We start from the raw sequence: 16,901 nt of genomic DNA, 5'->3' as shown, positions 1-16,901 counted from the left end.
CTAATCATTTCAGACTTGAGCGGAGGATTTACCCACCCCCGGACAAGCAATTGGTGAAGGCGCAGGAATGCGTCTGGCGACGATTGCAGACTAGATGTTTCTTCAACCCATACGTGTTGAGCAAAATCTACCCGGACATTCAGCCGGAGTGCAAATGGTGTCACGAATTGGCAACCTATGACCCCATATTATGGAGCTGTAGCATAGCACCGCCACCGGCGGACATTATGCGTGATCCTTCCCTCGAGCAGTGGGAGGCCGTGTTGGCCCGGTCGTCCAGACCAGGGCCGTGGAGTGTGCCACCCAGGTCGCCGTCAGCCATGGGTTGATGGCCATCTAACACGGAATCGTCCACACATGCTCTCTGACGAAAATAGAGTTTTTCCATCCATCCATAACCGCTGCACGAAGACTGCCTCCTGCAAGCAAGAGTTACGGCTTTCTCTCACAATTTGGATGCTTGGGCCACAAATATGTCGGATCTACGCGCGACTCTGGGAACCTACATGGTAACTCCAGGCGCCACACCACCGCAAAGCCATCTATCCGAGAAAAGGCTGGCTTCATTGATCTCGTGCTCAGAGCTATTATCAGTCGTTTAAAGGGCCACCGAGGATAAATTGAAGTCAGCCTGTGTCAACGGATTACCACATTCTAATCGCAAATAGGCCACTCACTGAAAAAAGGGCTTGCGTAGACTAAGAAATGTACAAAGATTAAATATACCTTTCGCTGGCACCAGCCATTTCCACAGAGGTACATGCCATTCTAAGTGGACTGAGATCAAAGCGGAGCTGAATCAAAAGCCAATTAGTATTTGCAGTTTTACAGGCACGTGATTGATCAGCACAAGACTCACCGGTAATAGACAGTTATGTGTGGGAAGGGGGCAACAGAAGTGCAACATCAAGAAAAGCAGGAAAAACGGGAGCCAGCAAATGCATGGACAGAACATGTATGGATCAACCTCATAAGTGCGGTAAACAGCACGTGGATAGGGGTAGTTTTAGTGTGGACAGCTAGGTAGCGTGCGTAGATACAACAGTGAAGAATTTGTTGAGTGTTTAAGCCGGACATAATGGACAGATCATCCTGATAGGGGATATCAATATCCACGTTGTGGAACGATATGGGCACACGAAATACAACGGCACAATTCCATTAGAACTATGTTAGTGACATGATCTTGTGGTAGTTAATAGAAAAAAAAGCAAATAAGAGGGGCAAGAAAATTGGGAATAAAGAAATCAGCGGTCGAGGACCGATACAGTAATGCCATCGAAGTTATTGTCAAATGAAATCAGGTGAAGATGGTTTTAACGGTTTAGGAGGTTACCATAAGCGGGTTACCCTCTGCAGGGGCAAGAAAAGCAGGACGGCAGAGTTAAGGCAGCCTGATGACTGATTAACCTTTTTGATTAGCAAACAAGTGGTGGACATTGTGGAACGAGTGGGAAAAAGAAACAATATGCCAATAGAAAGACCGCGGTCACGATAAACTCATCGGCTTGATCAGAAAAGAAGCTGGAAATGTAAAGCAAGAGACCCACTTGAAAGGCAGACAAAAAAAAATTACGGAGGGCACTTAACACTATAGTTACGCGCTGTGAATGCGGAACTGTTGCACGCGGTGCGTTCGGTGCCGGCGATGGCGTGCTATTCCAATGCACAGCGAAGCTGATCTGTTCGCGCCGCCCGACTGGAAGACGATGGCGAGGATACCCAAACCCAGCGCGAGAGACAGGTAGTAAAACGCGGGGCTTTTAGTTGCAGTGTTGGCGTAGTGCTGTAATGAGGTGGCCAGCGATGCTTTTCTATTCGGGTCGGTGCGAGTTCGAAACTCTCTTCTGAAGAAATATCATTTAAGAATTTTTTATTTCTTGACGTCATGAGATCAGGTGGGCTTCTTTCTCGCGGACGGGATGCCCGATTTTCTCACTAATGAGCCATACAATACTCTGAGGGGGTGGTGTATAAGATTTCTCTCACCTGTGGAAAAATATTGCCACGTATCATTGCAGTGTCCGTTCGTTAGCGCAAGGCCGCAGGAAGGGGTGCTACCATTTTTCTAATTTCTTCATTACTTTTCATTCCCCAGCTCCACATGTGACGTCAAGACCCTCTCAAACAATCAGGCTTTTCCGCACACACCGGCGACGACGCCAGCGGCGCCGGGATCTCAGCTGAACCGAACCCTTTGCGCTGTCGCGTTAAAAAAGCTAAGAACTAAAAGGATTTACAGACCAAAGAAGGCAACCAGCATCTGTGCCACCATTGGTACTTGGCACAGTGGAAGAAATCCTTTAAGAGGTTGTGGAGTACTTAAATGTCGACTAAGTTAAATTCTCTCGAACTACTAAAACCCCACTCCTGACATCCACACAAATCGTTCGCCAATACATAAGACCATTTTGAACTGGGCGGGGCACGTGGTACAGTGACATTATCGTATACAACATAATATCTAGTTGCTGAATATTTACGGTTACTAGGACAGACCACAAGCCGCCGCACTTTCATGCTAAGCAGCTAATTTTGACCTTTAATAAAAGGAACTGAAAGGCATTACACAGCGCTGGAGACAGAAGATTCAATATCAATAATAATACTCAAAATCCTCAGCTGTCACCGGTAAGCTGCAGTTTGACAACGAATCTGAATTTTCGGCGCAAAGATGAATTAGCAATAAGAGATGAGGCAAACTCCATAAGTTGCATGAGATGCAGAACGTATTTTCAGCTGTGGCTAAGGGTGAAATTGTCATCGCGTGCCCCAGTTACGACTTAATGTCACTGCTAGGTGAAATTTCTTTTCGTCACGACACTGCTCGTTCCTTAAGCTGGCAGTGGGGACCACTGTTTCAAGTCCCTTCAGTGTGCAGGGGCACTATCGTCTTGTTTAGTTTGGCTTATAGAGTTTAACGTCCCAAAGAGACCAAGGCTATGAGCGACGCCGTTAGTGGAGGGCTCCGGATCATTTCGGCCACGTGGAGTTGTTTAACCTGCACTGCATGCACTGCATGCCAAACCACTCAGTTTTTTAATTACTTTTCATGCAGCTACTAGCACCCCCCCCCCCCCCCCCCCCCCCAGCATATTTAGGGAAACCTTCTAGTCAGTGAGCCGGTCAGGTAAGTATATAGGGTGGTACTTCTCCCTATACATTCTTAGTTCTTTAAGTAAGAAACAAGGACTCGGGGGGAAGAGTGGGCGCGCCTTACCTGGTATAGATATTTTGGAAGCTAACGTTATAAACTCTGGTTCATACTGTAGGCTATACACGACAAGAGCAGCATTTTGGGAAGCCACAAGACAGTGTCCGCAGAAGGCACAGCTATCACAGCAAAGAGGGAACAGCAGCAGTGAGGTGTGTGCGCTTAAGCTGGCACTGAGTAACGTGTGCGGCCGAGCTATGCCCCAGCTGTGGCAGTGCTGCCTGCACTAATGGATATTCTGCTTGAAGGAGGGCTGAGTACCCAATTTCGTACATGCTGATACATTTCATTTTGATTGCAGTGTAACAAAACAGGGAAGGCATGTCTGATGTCTGAAGCTAGCTGTCTGCCTGAGTCTGGGAACCAGCTGCCCAAGACAGACACGAGAAACATGGACTCGTTGCAACTTGCGACAAAAGTCAGGGCGCATGTACGCGTGAAATGTGCAGGCGTACCCATGCGACTTCCTCAGAGGCGTGGAGTCGGGTGGTGACCGCGTCCTTTGGTCAGCAGCGCCCGATACGATGGACGCGTTGTCATGGTGGCGTTGATCCTCCAGAGACTCGTGCACAGCGGTGCTTGAAGAAGCTTCCCGCTTAGCCTGTTTGATTTCCGCGTCTGCTGTAATGCGGTGCGCATCAGACGCCACCTGGGACTCGTGCCCAGGCACCGCAGAACTTGCTGAGCTGGGTGGAAGAAGAAATTGTTATTGTTAGGGCCGTGAGGACATAAGGGTCGCCTACATCACCGTGCGCCTATCAAAACGCCTCCACTGGAAGTCAGTCTAACACTGCGCGTGGCATCACACATGGGCGCCACTGGAATTTCTGAATAGATATCCACAGCCTCGCGTTTGGTTTCTCTGCACCGCTCTCGCCTCTACAGGCCACACGCAATCGGATGGCTCAGAAAGAATCTGCGCATTGCAAAGAAGCCAACTCCTCCGCATCGTTAAGCCCTAGACTGCTGCTGACGGTCCGCTGATCACCTATTCTAATTGTGCTTTGTGGCATTAACATTTTGTCCGACTACAGTTGTTAATCAAGAACGATGTTTCCTAACCGAACACGCAAATATGTGAGTTCGATAATTGTTCGCTAATTTCACAAATGCGGTAAATACCACGTAGATAGGGGTAGTTTTACTGTGCACAGCTAAGTAGCGTGCGTAGATACAACAGTGAAGAATTTGTTGAGTGTTTACGCCAGGATATAATGGACAGATCATCGTGATAGGGGATATAAATATCCACGCTGTGGAACGATATGGGCACACGATATAGAACGGCACAACTCCATTACAACTATGTGAGGGACATGACCTGGTGGTAGTTAACAGAGAAAAGCAAATAAGAGGGGCAAGAAAATTGGGAATAAAGAAATCAGCGGTCGAGGATCGATACAGCAATGCCATCGAAGTTATTATAAAATGAAATGAGGTGTAGATGATTTTTACCGCTTATGAGGTTACCATTATCGGGTTACCCTCTGCAGGGGCAAGAAAAGCAGGACGGCAGAGTTAAGGCAGCCTGATGACTGATTAACCTTTCTGATTAGGAAACAAGTGGTGGACATTGTGGAACTAGTGGAAAAAAGTAAGAATATGCCCATAGAAAGACCGCGGTCACGATAAGCTCATCGGCTTGATCACAAAAGAAGCTGGGAATGCAAAGTAGAAGACCCACTTGAATTTGAGAAGTTAACGTTATAAACTCTGGTTCATACTGTAGGCTACACACAACAAGAACAGCATTTTGGGAAGCCGAAAGACAGTATGCGCAGATGGCACAGTTATCACAGCAAAGAGAGAACAGCAGCAGTGAGGCAAGTGCGCTTACGCTCGCACTGAGTAACGGGTTCGGCCGAGCTATCCTCCAGCTGTGGCAGTGCTGCCTGCGCTAATGGATATTCCGCTTGAAGGAGAGCTGAGTACCGAATGTCGTACATGCTGATAAATTTAGTTTTGATTGCAGTGTAACAAAACAGGGAAGGCATGTCTGATGTTTGAAGCTAGCCGTCTGCCTGTTTCAGAACGTCAAGTCTGAGAACCAGCTGCCCAAGACAGACACGAGAAACATGGACTCGTCGCAGCCTACGACAAAAGTCAGGGCGCATGTACGTGTGAAATATTCAGGCGTACCCTTACGACTTTCTCACAGACGTGGAGTCGGGTGGTGACCGCGTCCTTTGGTCAGCAGCGCCCGATACGATGGACGTGTTGTCATGGTGGCGCTGATCCTCCAGAGACTCGTGCACAGCGGTGCTTGAAGAAGCTCCCCACTTAGCCTGTCTGGCTTCCGCTTCTTCTGTCATGCGGTGCGCATCACACGCCACCTGGGACTCGTGCCCAGGCACCGCGGAACTTGCTGAGCTGAGAGGAAGAAGAAATGGTTATTGTTAAGCCAGTGAGGAAATAAGGGTCACCTGCATTACCGTGCGCCTTTCAAAAACCCTCCAGTGGAACTCAGTCAAACATTGCACATGGCATCACACATGGGCGCCACTAGAATTTCTGAATAGATATCCACAGCCTCGCGTTTGGTTTCCCTGCGCCGCTCACGCCTCTACGTGCCACACGGAATCGCATGGCTCAGAAAGAATGTGCGCATTGCAAAGAAGCCAAATCCTCCGCATCGTGACAAGCATATTTGTTGCTAATGCCGCTGTCGTGCTGTTCAGTGCTTTTGCGGGCGCAAGTCAGCCCAAATAAAGAGCTTCGTTTCCAAGTCTTGTTGCTGTCTTCCTGACCGCTCGACTGCCGTCACTACAACGTGACAATATATATTGGCCAGAGAGGGAGGTGCATTGATACACGTCTGAAAGAACATCAGGACTCAACTAAGTTCCATAATTTACCTGACCATCGCCGTAATTGGAAATCTTGTTGTCCTCCATTTACTTCATAGTGACAATTTGTTCAAACATGCTGTCCGTTTAACAAGAGGGATCACCGAAGCGTACCACATAGAGAAAAAACCAATATTGTGCGTCAGCCAGCCCTACATGATATGAAGTCATGTTCCTTTATCCCATGTCGCAACACGTGCGTTATGTTTTACTGTATGACTGTTTGTCTGTGCTTGCATTGTATTCGCCTTGTTTTCTATCCATAGGCTTCGTTGTGAGTCAGCGCATATCTGCGTTTCTCCATCTTTCGTCCACCTCTTTTGCGCTGCTCCATGACATTAAAAAAAAAAACAAAAAGGCGGAGCTGATGGAATGCAGAAATTAGAGGCAGTGGATCTCGAGAAATGACCCAGAACCTAAAGTGGCCGGCCGAAACAGCTGGTTATGAACAAGAGATGGGCGGAAAGTGAGATGTTTACCCCGGACATGCAACGAGTGGAAGCACCTTCCCACTCCACTATGACTAATTAATGATCACAGTTTGTTTCAAGACTGCATTAGCTAAGAATGTATAAAGAGCAACATAGTGAAATGAAGGTCATTGTTCTTTCATTGTATAGCTATACAGATCAGCTCCCCCCTCCCCCGTCTGTAATTCCGCATGTGCCTGAGGCTCTTTTAAATAAATTAATACATCGTTCGAAAACAGAGCGACCGAATAGTTTCGGTTTCGCTTCTCGGAGCTTCACGCCAACCTTCTGCTTCGCCAGCTATGAGATGCCCACCAGCCACTAGAATTCGGCTGCGCGTCGCTCTGGACGCTGATTGGTGGGTCACTGGCCATTCCTTTCCACCTGCCTAGCACCAATGCGCGTTTCCTTCGCATCTGGCTGCATGGGGATTCCATTCTCGAATAATTACTACAAAATTCTTTATGCTCCAATTCATTCACTTTCTCCTCTTGGAATGATGTTTTAATCATGTTGAAACCTTCTAATCACCAGTTTTCTAATTTACTAATTACTTTTCAGTTTACTTAATCACTTTAATTACTTAATTACTTTAATTTAATAATAAATTTAATTACATTTCACCCACTCACACAATCAGGCTTTTCCTCACACACCGGCGACGACGCCAGCGGCGCCGGGATCTCAGCTGAACCGAACCCTCAGCGCTGTCGTGTTATGAAAGCTGGGAAGTAAAAGGATTTAAAGACCAAGCAGGGAACCAGCACCTGTGCTGCCACTGGTACTGGGCATAGTGGGAGAAATCCTTCAAAACGTTGTGGAGTACCTAGATAATTCAATGTCGACAAAGTTAAAATCTCTCAACCACAAAAACCCCACTCCTGACATCCACACAAATCGTTTGCCAAAACATAAGAGCAGCTTGAACTGGGCGGGGCACGTGATATACTGACATTATCGCATACAGCATAATATCTAGTTGCTGCATATTTACGGTTACCATGACCGACCACATCCGCTGCAGATCCATGCTAAGCAGCTAATTTTTACCTCTAATACAAGGAACTGAAAGAGATCACACAGCACCGCAGACAGATTATACAATATAAATAATAAAAAATATAGGGTCACTGACCAAGTCAAAGTTTAATCAAACGTACTGACGTTTCGGAAGCCCTGCGGCTTCCTTGTTCACAATGGGGAAACCAGGCATGCTTGTTGTCTGGTTTCCCATTGTGAACAAGGAAGTCGTAGGACTTCCGAAACGTCAGTACGTTTGATTAAACAACCCGCTCCCCAGAAACTGCAGAGGAAGCGGCGATAGCACTAGCTATAACTAGTAGTAATGCTGACCTGTCTTCAGCGATTCAAAAACATCCATCCGAAATTTGGCGAGGGGCAGAATATCTGTCACAGCGGCGCGATTGCTGAATCAGGCCACGGAGCGAGGGATTACGGAGGCGGAAATTGTCTGGGTACCTGCACACTCTGGGAACCCTGGGAACGAGATGGCTCACATGAATGCTCGAGGTTTCGTCAGCCGAGTAGGTGAGCCGGACGTCCCGGGAAGGTCCACGAGAGATGGGCTGGTATCCTTTCATGACATTACTAACCACTTCAGACTTGAGCGGAGGATTTACCCACCCCCGGACAAGCAATTGGTGAAGACGCAGGAATGCGTCTGGCGACGATTGCAGACTAGATGTTTTTTCAACCCATACGTGTTGAGCAAAATCTACCCGGACATTCAGCCGGAGTGCAAATGGTGTCACGAATTGGCAACCTATGACCACATATTATGGAGCTGTAGCATAGCACCGCCACCGGCGGAAATTATGCGTGATCCTTCCCTCGAGCAGTGGGAGGCCGTGTTGGCCAGCTCAGACCCGGTCGTCCAGACCAGGGCCGTGGAGTGGGCCACCCAGGTCGCCGTCAGCCATGGGTTGATGGCCATCTAACACAGAATCGTCCACACATGCTCTCTGACGAAAATGAAGTTTTTCCATCCATCCATCCATCTTCATTACGGCCCCTCTTTCTTCTTTCACTCCACTTCCTCCCTTCCTGTGCGGTGCGGTTCAGGTGTCTACCGAGATGACAGAGAATTACAGCGCCATTTCCTTTCATCAAAAAGCCTTGCGTTCAAAGGGGTGGTGGCGTTCCTCACTTCCTGTACGGTGCGGTTCGGGTGTCCACCGAGATGACAGAGAATTACTGCGTAATTTCCTTTCCTCAAAAAGCGTGGCGTTCAAAAGGCAAGGCATCGCGCCGAACGGGTGGTGGCGTTCCGTGGACTGCCTGGCAGCGCTACAACACGCTGTCGCGTTCCACTCCTAAAGGCGAAGCTGAAGCGTCATTAATTAGCAGTTAAATAGTGTTTAGTCGTTAATCAGTAATTAGTCACTAATTAGTAATTTGTCATTACTTCGTCATCAATTGTGTGACAATCCAGTGGTTACGTCACCTGTGTCACATAGGCAAAGTGGTGCGGAAAACGCTTTCGAATCTGCGCACTTAGTTTCGAACGCGCTGCATATACATTCTTGTCAGGCCTGCGTCTCGTCGTGTCCGCGTACGCTTCGTGTTATGCACGTAAACATTTCATGCTTACTCTACTCTCCTTAAGGCCGAGTCACACTGCGGAAACAGTCCGCCAACTCGTCCGACAAAACAGTGTTTTCGTCGGGTTGGCGATCCTGTCACACCGCGTCAACACGAACAGAGGGTAAACATGTCGCTGTCTCCCGCCAGCCTGTGTTGGCCACATGTGCGCCGCTTGTTCACAAACTCTCTGTCACACCGGAAAAACCATCTCAATCGCGTTCCCCGGCGCTTCTCTGCCATTGCTCGCGCGCTCTCCTCCGTGCGTGTGCACAACCGCGGAAACTGGAGACACCTTGCGCTGTCGTAGCTACTGGCGGTTTTGCAGAATATCGGGCGAACTATGATCGTGCGCGGCGGCTGAGGTGCAGCCTTGCTCGATTCTGACTCGGACAACCAGCCGCCACCGCAGAGAAACCGCGCTGGATGATCGACTGGCTGAGAAGGGCGCCTGAGAAAAGCGTTTTCGAAAACTTCATACGAAAGAATTAAACACGGACTACATGCGTCTACTTTCTGTGCCCTGTGTCTACTTCTACACATTTTGTGTTTTGCGCTGCTGTTCCACAATGCATTATCAACCCGGCCGGTCACTACAAAACACGCCACAATCTCGGCAGATTCATCGAGTTTGTTCCACGCTCTGAGAGTACTAAAAAAAAAGATATAATTGTACGCATCATTCTTGCAATCAAATGGATACCCAGTAAAGTTATTCTGATTGCTATCTCAAAGAAAAAAATGCAGCGCTGCTTTCTTCTTCATCTCAAGTTCAAAAATAGCAGGACAGGTAACTGGTAACTCGCGCTCACCTGTGAAATACAGTCCCAACTAGCGATCTCTTGAAACACAGATTCCTTCAGATCACACCGTTGATATTTTGGGCTGTTATATCCCATGGAAAGCGCCTCTCTTCAAACATCGCGATCAGGTCACTTTCCTGGCGGCACGAGTACGACGGCAGCATGTTCACGCGAGCAACTGGCACGCTCGTATGCCGGCTCCTGCTCGGGTGGTTCTCGCGCACAAACCCGTCAAGAAACTTCTGGAACTCGCAGCCGAGGCAGTCCCTGGAACAGGACATTCCTTTTGGCTCCCTACAGAACCGCGTTCGTCAGAAGTGTGCGCTTGCTCACAAGAATGCGACGGGGATCGAACGTGCTTCTCCACGGCGGCCGCACCTGCCAGCCGACGGTGGCCAGGGCAGCCGACGGTGGCCAGGGCAGCCTTCCCGTCTGTATGCACCCGCCTGCAAGACGCCGTACCGCAGCAGACAGAATTCCCACGAAAGGAAGCGCTCTTTTTTGCACTTTGCAAACGAAGTTTCCAAGCACGAAAGGCACAAAAGCGGTGAATCACCGCAAAGTGCTTGGTTTGTTCGTGCGGTGTCGCCAGGAAATTCGCCCGGCCGGCGAACAGCGCCAACCGTGTCCGCGAACGCTGTTTGTTTGTTGTTCCGGTTCCCGGAAGCTGTCATACCGAGGGAACTCCCCAGCAACCTGTCTCGTTTCCCTGCCGTTCTTGCAATGTGACAAGAAGTTGTGGGACAAGTTGGTTGGGCGACTTGTTGACGGCTCGCTTGCGAACATGTTTGGTTCATGTCGTTGTTGTGTTTCCGCAGTGTGACTCGGGCTTTACGGGAGAGGCAGACATTTTTGTTTGCTATTGTTTTGAAGCGAAAAGCTTCATGCGCCTTTCCTTTTTTTCCAAGCTCCCGCTCCATTGGTTTTGCAACTTAAAGCACGACTAAGGTGTTTACTGCTGGGTACAACGGACAACGGCGACGGCGACGCCGCGAAACACAGAAACGGGCGCCAAAGAGCTGCGCTCTAGAAATCGCCAGCGGGTTGACTGCGGCGGCGTGAACTGTACAGGGTCGCCCACTCTAGGTTAGAAACCGCTATAGCGCATGGCCGCACTCTTCAGAGGGCTACCGCGTGCGACACAGTCGCTCATCGCAGCAAAGTGGCGCAGGAGAAGGTGTACCTGGACGCGGTGCTTCGCGTCATCTGCCACTTCGCTTCGATGCGCAGCCGTTTCGGACGCAGTGACCCTCCAAAGAGCACTGCCATGCACTAGCGTGTTCTAAGAGTGGATGACTACAGCAGCGCTTACTACCTGTGAAACACGATACGAATTCACGTGCGGCTCGTTGCAGGAACGCGTGCATTTGGCCAAAGTACGCGCTCCGCGTTTCGCACTCAAGTGGATATAGATACTACACAGTTTGCCGGAAGTGAAGGCGGCATGGCGCACTGACGTAAGCGGTTCAGCGGCAGAGCGAAGATTGCGGCACTGCAAATGGTTAAAGATTAATGCTGGTCACACACTATAGCCACGTACCGAAAAGTAGGGAAGGGTAGGTGAAGCTCCCTGCGTGAGTGAACGCTTGCACAGAAGCTCACCTTTGCGCAGAGAACCTTCCGTGAGCTCAGCGCAGATGTGGCACTCCGTCGGGGGAGCAGCGGCGATGAAGCACCAGAAAGCACAACACAGTTCGAAGGAATGCATGATGCGTCACTCGAACGTTGTGATCGGCCACGTGTCTCACAGGCGCGTGAATACGATGATGATGATGATCATGTCCTCATGCTTAATGGCACATACCCTCGGTAGGGGATTGACCAGGGTTTGGTGCAAATCTAAACTGAAAAAAAAATTCATCCAGGCTTATCTCAAGCGGGTCATAAATAAAACAAATTGAGGAATCTGGGAAAACGAATAAATAATTTTGAGAGGTTTTGAGATGATGACGATGATCGATGTCCTCAGGCTTAATGGCACATGCATACCCACGGCGGGGGATTCGCCAGGGTGCACAGCGGATACAAACGACCTTCGAGACTATAGTGAACTAGAATAGTATTCTAGTTCACTATATTCGAGACGCATTCGCTTCTTCTTCCTCTTCGACGGCTGCGCGTGATAGGAAACGGCAAAGATCAACGCACGCGACTTTCATCCAGATTTGTTATTTTGTATAGCGGATAGCTGTACGGTCTTTCCCGGGAGACATATTTCAAGTTTAAATTTCGTAGAGATTTAGTTCTAGGCATGATTCCTTAATTTCGTTTTCTTTTCCATCATCGCGTTCCATTGCCTTTAAATGACTCTGGAAGGGACTCTCAATGAAAGCACGGTATTCCAGTGATGCAAAAGGACGCCTCTTCGCGAGTATGCTCCAGCAAGAACTGCTTTAAAGCGTTTTGCAGAAACTGAGTATTCTATAGCTAAAATTTGAATTTCAGCGTCTTCGCGCATTTCCCGCTCTTCTCGTGATTTTTTCCACGCTCAAAGACTCCGCCGGCCCTACCCACTCGGCCCTACCGCATGCTGCTATGACGAGCGCGGTAGTTGTGTCGTTGCGACTGAGAGATGTGCACGGGCTTGCCGACTGGCTCAAGTCGAGCAACCACCACTGCCACGTGCAGATAGAAGAGAGAGAGAAACAACTTTATTTGCTCGAGCTAAATACGACGTCTGCTTAGACGCCGTCGATGGGAGTGGTTCCCTCTTCACGGGACCCATATACATCCCTGGCCGCCTGGCCCCTGGAGATCAGGACGAGCTGGTCTTCCGCGGCAGGGCTGGTTAGCAAGGTCTCCCATCGCTCGGTAAGGGAGGATGAGGGATGGGGTGGGGTAGTGGGGCAGGTGAGAGGTGGGGGGATTTCCTTGATGAAGTTGCATACTCCAATGACATGTTGGAGCGTGCCTAACTCAGTCTTGCAGAAATCACGTTCCTTCTGGTACCTTTCCGGGTACATCTTGTGTTGAAGGTAAGGGTGTGGGAAGGATCCTACCTGTATCTGCCTGTAGATCGCTTGCTGTTCTCTGGTAAGCGATTTGTGAGGATCGGGGTCATCGCCTCTCCGTCTTGTAATAGTTCGTATTTTCCTTATAACTAATAATGAACTCTGGCTCACCTTCCTCTGCCCGGTGTTCCATCTCTCGGGCGAACTGGTGGGCAAGCTCGTTGCCCTCCAGCCCAGAGTGAGCCTTGCAGATAGAAGAGAGTTGAAAGAGGAAAGCGATAAAGAGAGAAAAGACGCGCGTCGCAACAACCGCGTCCGCCGAAGCGGACGCTCGGAATATTAAACAAGAAATAATGATGGATTAAAAATAATAATTATAATGATAATAATTGATTTTAGGAAATAAATTAAAGACATTCAGATGTGTAATTGAAATAAGTTGCCGCCCATGTCTTGGCCAATCCCCCGCAGTGGGTACGCGCCATTATTTAGAGGACAACAACAACAACAGCGGACGCTGGCGCGGGAATTGCCCGATGAGGCGTAGCTTGCTGACCCACCAGAGTGAGGACTGGTCGCGTGGCGTCTGAAACAATTGAGTTAATAACCATTTCTTAACCGGCACACGCAAGAGTGTGAAACGGAGGAGGGTCCGAGCTTGAAAATTCAGGGGGACACTGTTGACCTAAAGTTCGGTGAGGCAGAAGCCTAAAGCGTGGTGTTGCTGCTTGTGTCACTCATGTCGGGTTTTATTCCGGCCGCGGCGGTTGAATTTCTTTGGAGGAGAAATTCTAGAGGCCTGTGTACTGTGCGATGTCAGTGCACGTTAATGAACCCCAGCGGGTCGAAATTTCCGGAGCCCTCCTCTACGGCGTCTCTCATAGCCGTAGTCGCTTTGGGACGTGAAACCATCATGTGGTGGTTAAGATAACCTTCGTCTGTAAGAGTGGAATGCGACAGTGTCTTCCAACGCTGCCAGGGAGTCCACAGAACGCCATCGCCCGTTCGGCTCTACGCCTTGGCTCTGCGCCTTGCTCGTCGGTAAATTTGTTTTTGAGGAAAGGAAATGTATCTGTCTCGCATATCTCAGTGGACACCTGAATCACGCCGTATGTGAGAGGAGGAAGATGGGAGTGAACGAAGACAGCGCATCCTCTAGACGCGCCTTTGTTCATCCCAAACCATCGGGCTGGAATGGCCGAGTGGTTAGCGTGCTCATCTCGTGCTCCAGAGACCTCGGTTCGATTCCCCAACTCGACCAATTTCCTACTCGGTTGTATTTATTTATCTGGTTTGATTAGAAAGGTTAATTAGGCTAATTAATGAATTAATTAAACTCAGTCCCGCTTACATGGAGCATCACTATACCATCTCTTCAATTGGTTGCATGGCTACTAGCCAAAGTACAATTGGCCCTGTTTGAAATTCGCGCACTGTGTCGTCATGAATGATTCGACCAATTGAAAAGCGTGACATTTCTGTCGACAACAACTGCTTACAACGATGAGGCATTAAAGGCTTCCACCTTAAAAAGTTGCCGCAAGGGGCTCGCCAATTTTAAGGCGAAAGTCTTTAATGCCTCATACTGTCGTTAGCAGCCGTGCCGGCGAAAATCGGTAAATTGGTTTTTGACGAAAGGAAATGGAGCAGTATCTGTCTCACATATATCGGAGGACACCTGAACCGCGCCGTAAGGGAAGGGAAGAAGGTAGGAATGAAAGAAGAAAGCGAGAAAGGGGTGCCGTAGTGGAGGTCTCCGGAATAATTTAGACCACCCGGGGATATTTAACGTGCACTGACATCGCATCTGTCCTCGCTTCGGCGAGCGCGGCTTCGGCCGCTTATCTGTTTTTTCAGCAGCGTCCGCTCGGCCGGACGCAGTTGTTGCTGCGACGCGCGTCTTTTCTTTCCCTTTTCTCTTTCCTCTGATCTTTTAACTCTCCTCTATCTGCACGTGGCAGCGGTGGTCGCTTGGCTGGAGGCAGTAGGCAGGCCCGTGCAATTTCCTTTTCATGTTTCTCTCAGTCACAACAACACAACAACAGCACAGCACACGGGCGCCTCTTGCGTTTCGCCTCCATTGAAACGCTGCCGCCGCGGTCGGGTTCGAACCCGGGTACTCCGGCATGGTAGACTAGCGCCTTACAGTCAAAGTGCCCCATGAATTATTTTAGGTTCTGTGTTGCGCGTAGAAGTGTATTATTTGGTTGAGGCGTTCATGACAACACAATGTGGTGACTGAGAGAGTTTATCCGCTCTCCCCAGAAGGTATTCAGGGCGCCTTTAGCAATGGTTTCGGCTCTGGTCTCCTTACTTGTGGACAAACGAAATACAAACTTTTATTGCGAAAGCAATACTGCTTGCACTTTTCTGCCATCGATGGAGGTTCATCCTTCGCTCCGGCCATAGTCCTTCAATGCTCCGGCGCAGCTGCGGCGCACTACCACGTGACCGCGTGACGTCGCGACAAGAGGAGAGCACTGGGATAAAACGGGGCTGCGGCTGTGCTCCTCGCAGTGCTGTGCTATGTCGGAGGATGCGTACAAGGCGAGGCTGGAACGGTGTGCCGCGGCCAAGCGACGGCGCCGTGCCGAAGAAACAGACGAAGAAAGGGAACATTGAACGGTTGGCGAAGCAACGTGCGTATGCTGCAGAATGGCGAGCACGCCGGCTTGCTGCGGGTGCATCTACAAGTTCAGAGTCAAAAGCCATTTCTTTAAGGATCACCAAAGCGTGTTCATTGGAATAAATAAAGCAAATTTGCAGTAGATCCATGTTGTGTCCAGAATGAATCCATACGGGTAACCATATTAGCAGAACCAAGTCGTGACCAGAGTTGCGCTATACGGGAAACCATGTGCAACTACCAGCGGAACCAAGCGCAGCCAGGTGTTATTGCTTTCGCAATCAGCCAGGCTTAACCAAGCTAAGCCTTCAGCCAATTTTTTTTGAAGACGCACATTAAAAAAAAAAGACACCGAGATCGAAAGCGAATCGGTGCGAAATGGCTCCCTTAATATATTTCAACTTTTCAGAATTACGTATTTTTTTATCGCGGTTGAAAACGACGGGAAAGTTGGCGAATGACACGTAGAAGCTGCATTTTCTGACGATTTTTATTCTATACGTACTAGCTTGGGCACGCTGATAATTTTGTACTCTTTTTCAACTTTAATGGAGGCAGTATTCCAACTAAAGACTTTTCCTTAAAATAATAATAAATGTAGTACACACTTCTTTACACGTCCTCATATGCGCAGGGACGCCGCAACAATATTTTCAGTGGGTGGGCTCGAACAAGTTTCTTTTCACTTGTTTTTTTTGTTCATGTACTTAGGTTTTCTAGATATTTTAATCCAAGTTTGGCTCGAGACAGTTTGGCTCGAGACAGCTCGAGACAGCTGTGTGAAAAAAATTGTTTTCCTTACGCAATGTTTCTTTGATCGCTAGATGCTGCATATTATACAAGCATTAACAAGAGAAAAAACTACAAAATGAATTTTCAGTGTGCACATATTTATTGACATTTGGCAAATTTACATATTTACAATAGATGGAAGGAAAAATTTTATTTTCGTCAGAGAGCATGTGTGGACGATTCTGTGTTAGATGGCCATCAACCCATGGCTGACGGCGACCTGGGTGGCCCACTCCACGGCCCTGGTCTGGACGACCGGGTCTGAGCTGGCCAACACGGCCTCCCACTGCTCGAGGGAAGGATCACGCATAGCGTCCGGCGGTGGCGGTGCTATGCTGCAGCTCCATAATATGTGGTCATAGGTTGCCAATTCCTGACACCGTTTGCACTCCGGCTGAATGTCCGGGTAGATTTTGCTCAACCGAATGGGTTGAAGAAACATCTAGCCTGCAATCGTCGCCAGACGCATTCCTGCGCCTTCACCAATTGCTTGCCCGGGGGTGGGTAAATCCTCCGCTCAAGTCTGAAATGGTTAGTAATGCCATGAAAAAATACCAGCCCATCTCTCGTGGACCTTCCCATGACATCCGGCTCACCT

The 16,901-nt window shown here is 49.0% G+C and overlaps 1 protein-coding gene across 2 annotated transcripts in view; it reads right to left on the bottom strand.

Annotated features, from left to right (window-relative positions):
• Positions 1 to 11,673, bottom strand: part of LOC149337124 (uncharacterized) — a 53,386-nt gene extending 41,713 nt beyond the window's left edge. For both annotated transcript variants that reach the window (XM_089553338.1, XM_089553339.1), the window contains exons 1-3: positions 11,537 to 11,673; positions 5,354 to 5,584; positions 3,670 to 3,900 (exon numbers count right to left, since the gene is read on the bottom strand). The gene's annotated coding sequence lies outside the window, so the exon portion shown is untranslated. The remainder of the gene's footprint in view (positions 1 to 3,669; positions 3,901 to 5,353; positions 5,585 to 11,536) is intronic.
• Between the last annotated feature and the right edge of the window lie 5,228 nt (positions 11,674 to 16,901).

This window comes from Amblyomma mixtum, chromosome 7, assembly GCF_055824585.1.
Source record: "Amblyomma mixtum isolate Tamu chromosome 7, ASM5582458v1, whole genome shotgun sequence".
In the NCBI taxonomy this organism is placed as follows: domain Eukaryota; kingdom Metazoa; phylum Arthropoda; class Arachnida; order Ixodida; family Ixodidae; genus Amblyomma; species Amblyomma mixtum.
The sequence above is the reverse complement of the archived record's forward strand: the minus strand, read 5'-3'. Positions and strand labels throughout refer to the sequence as shown.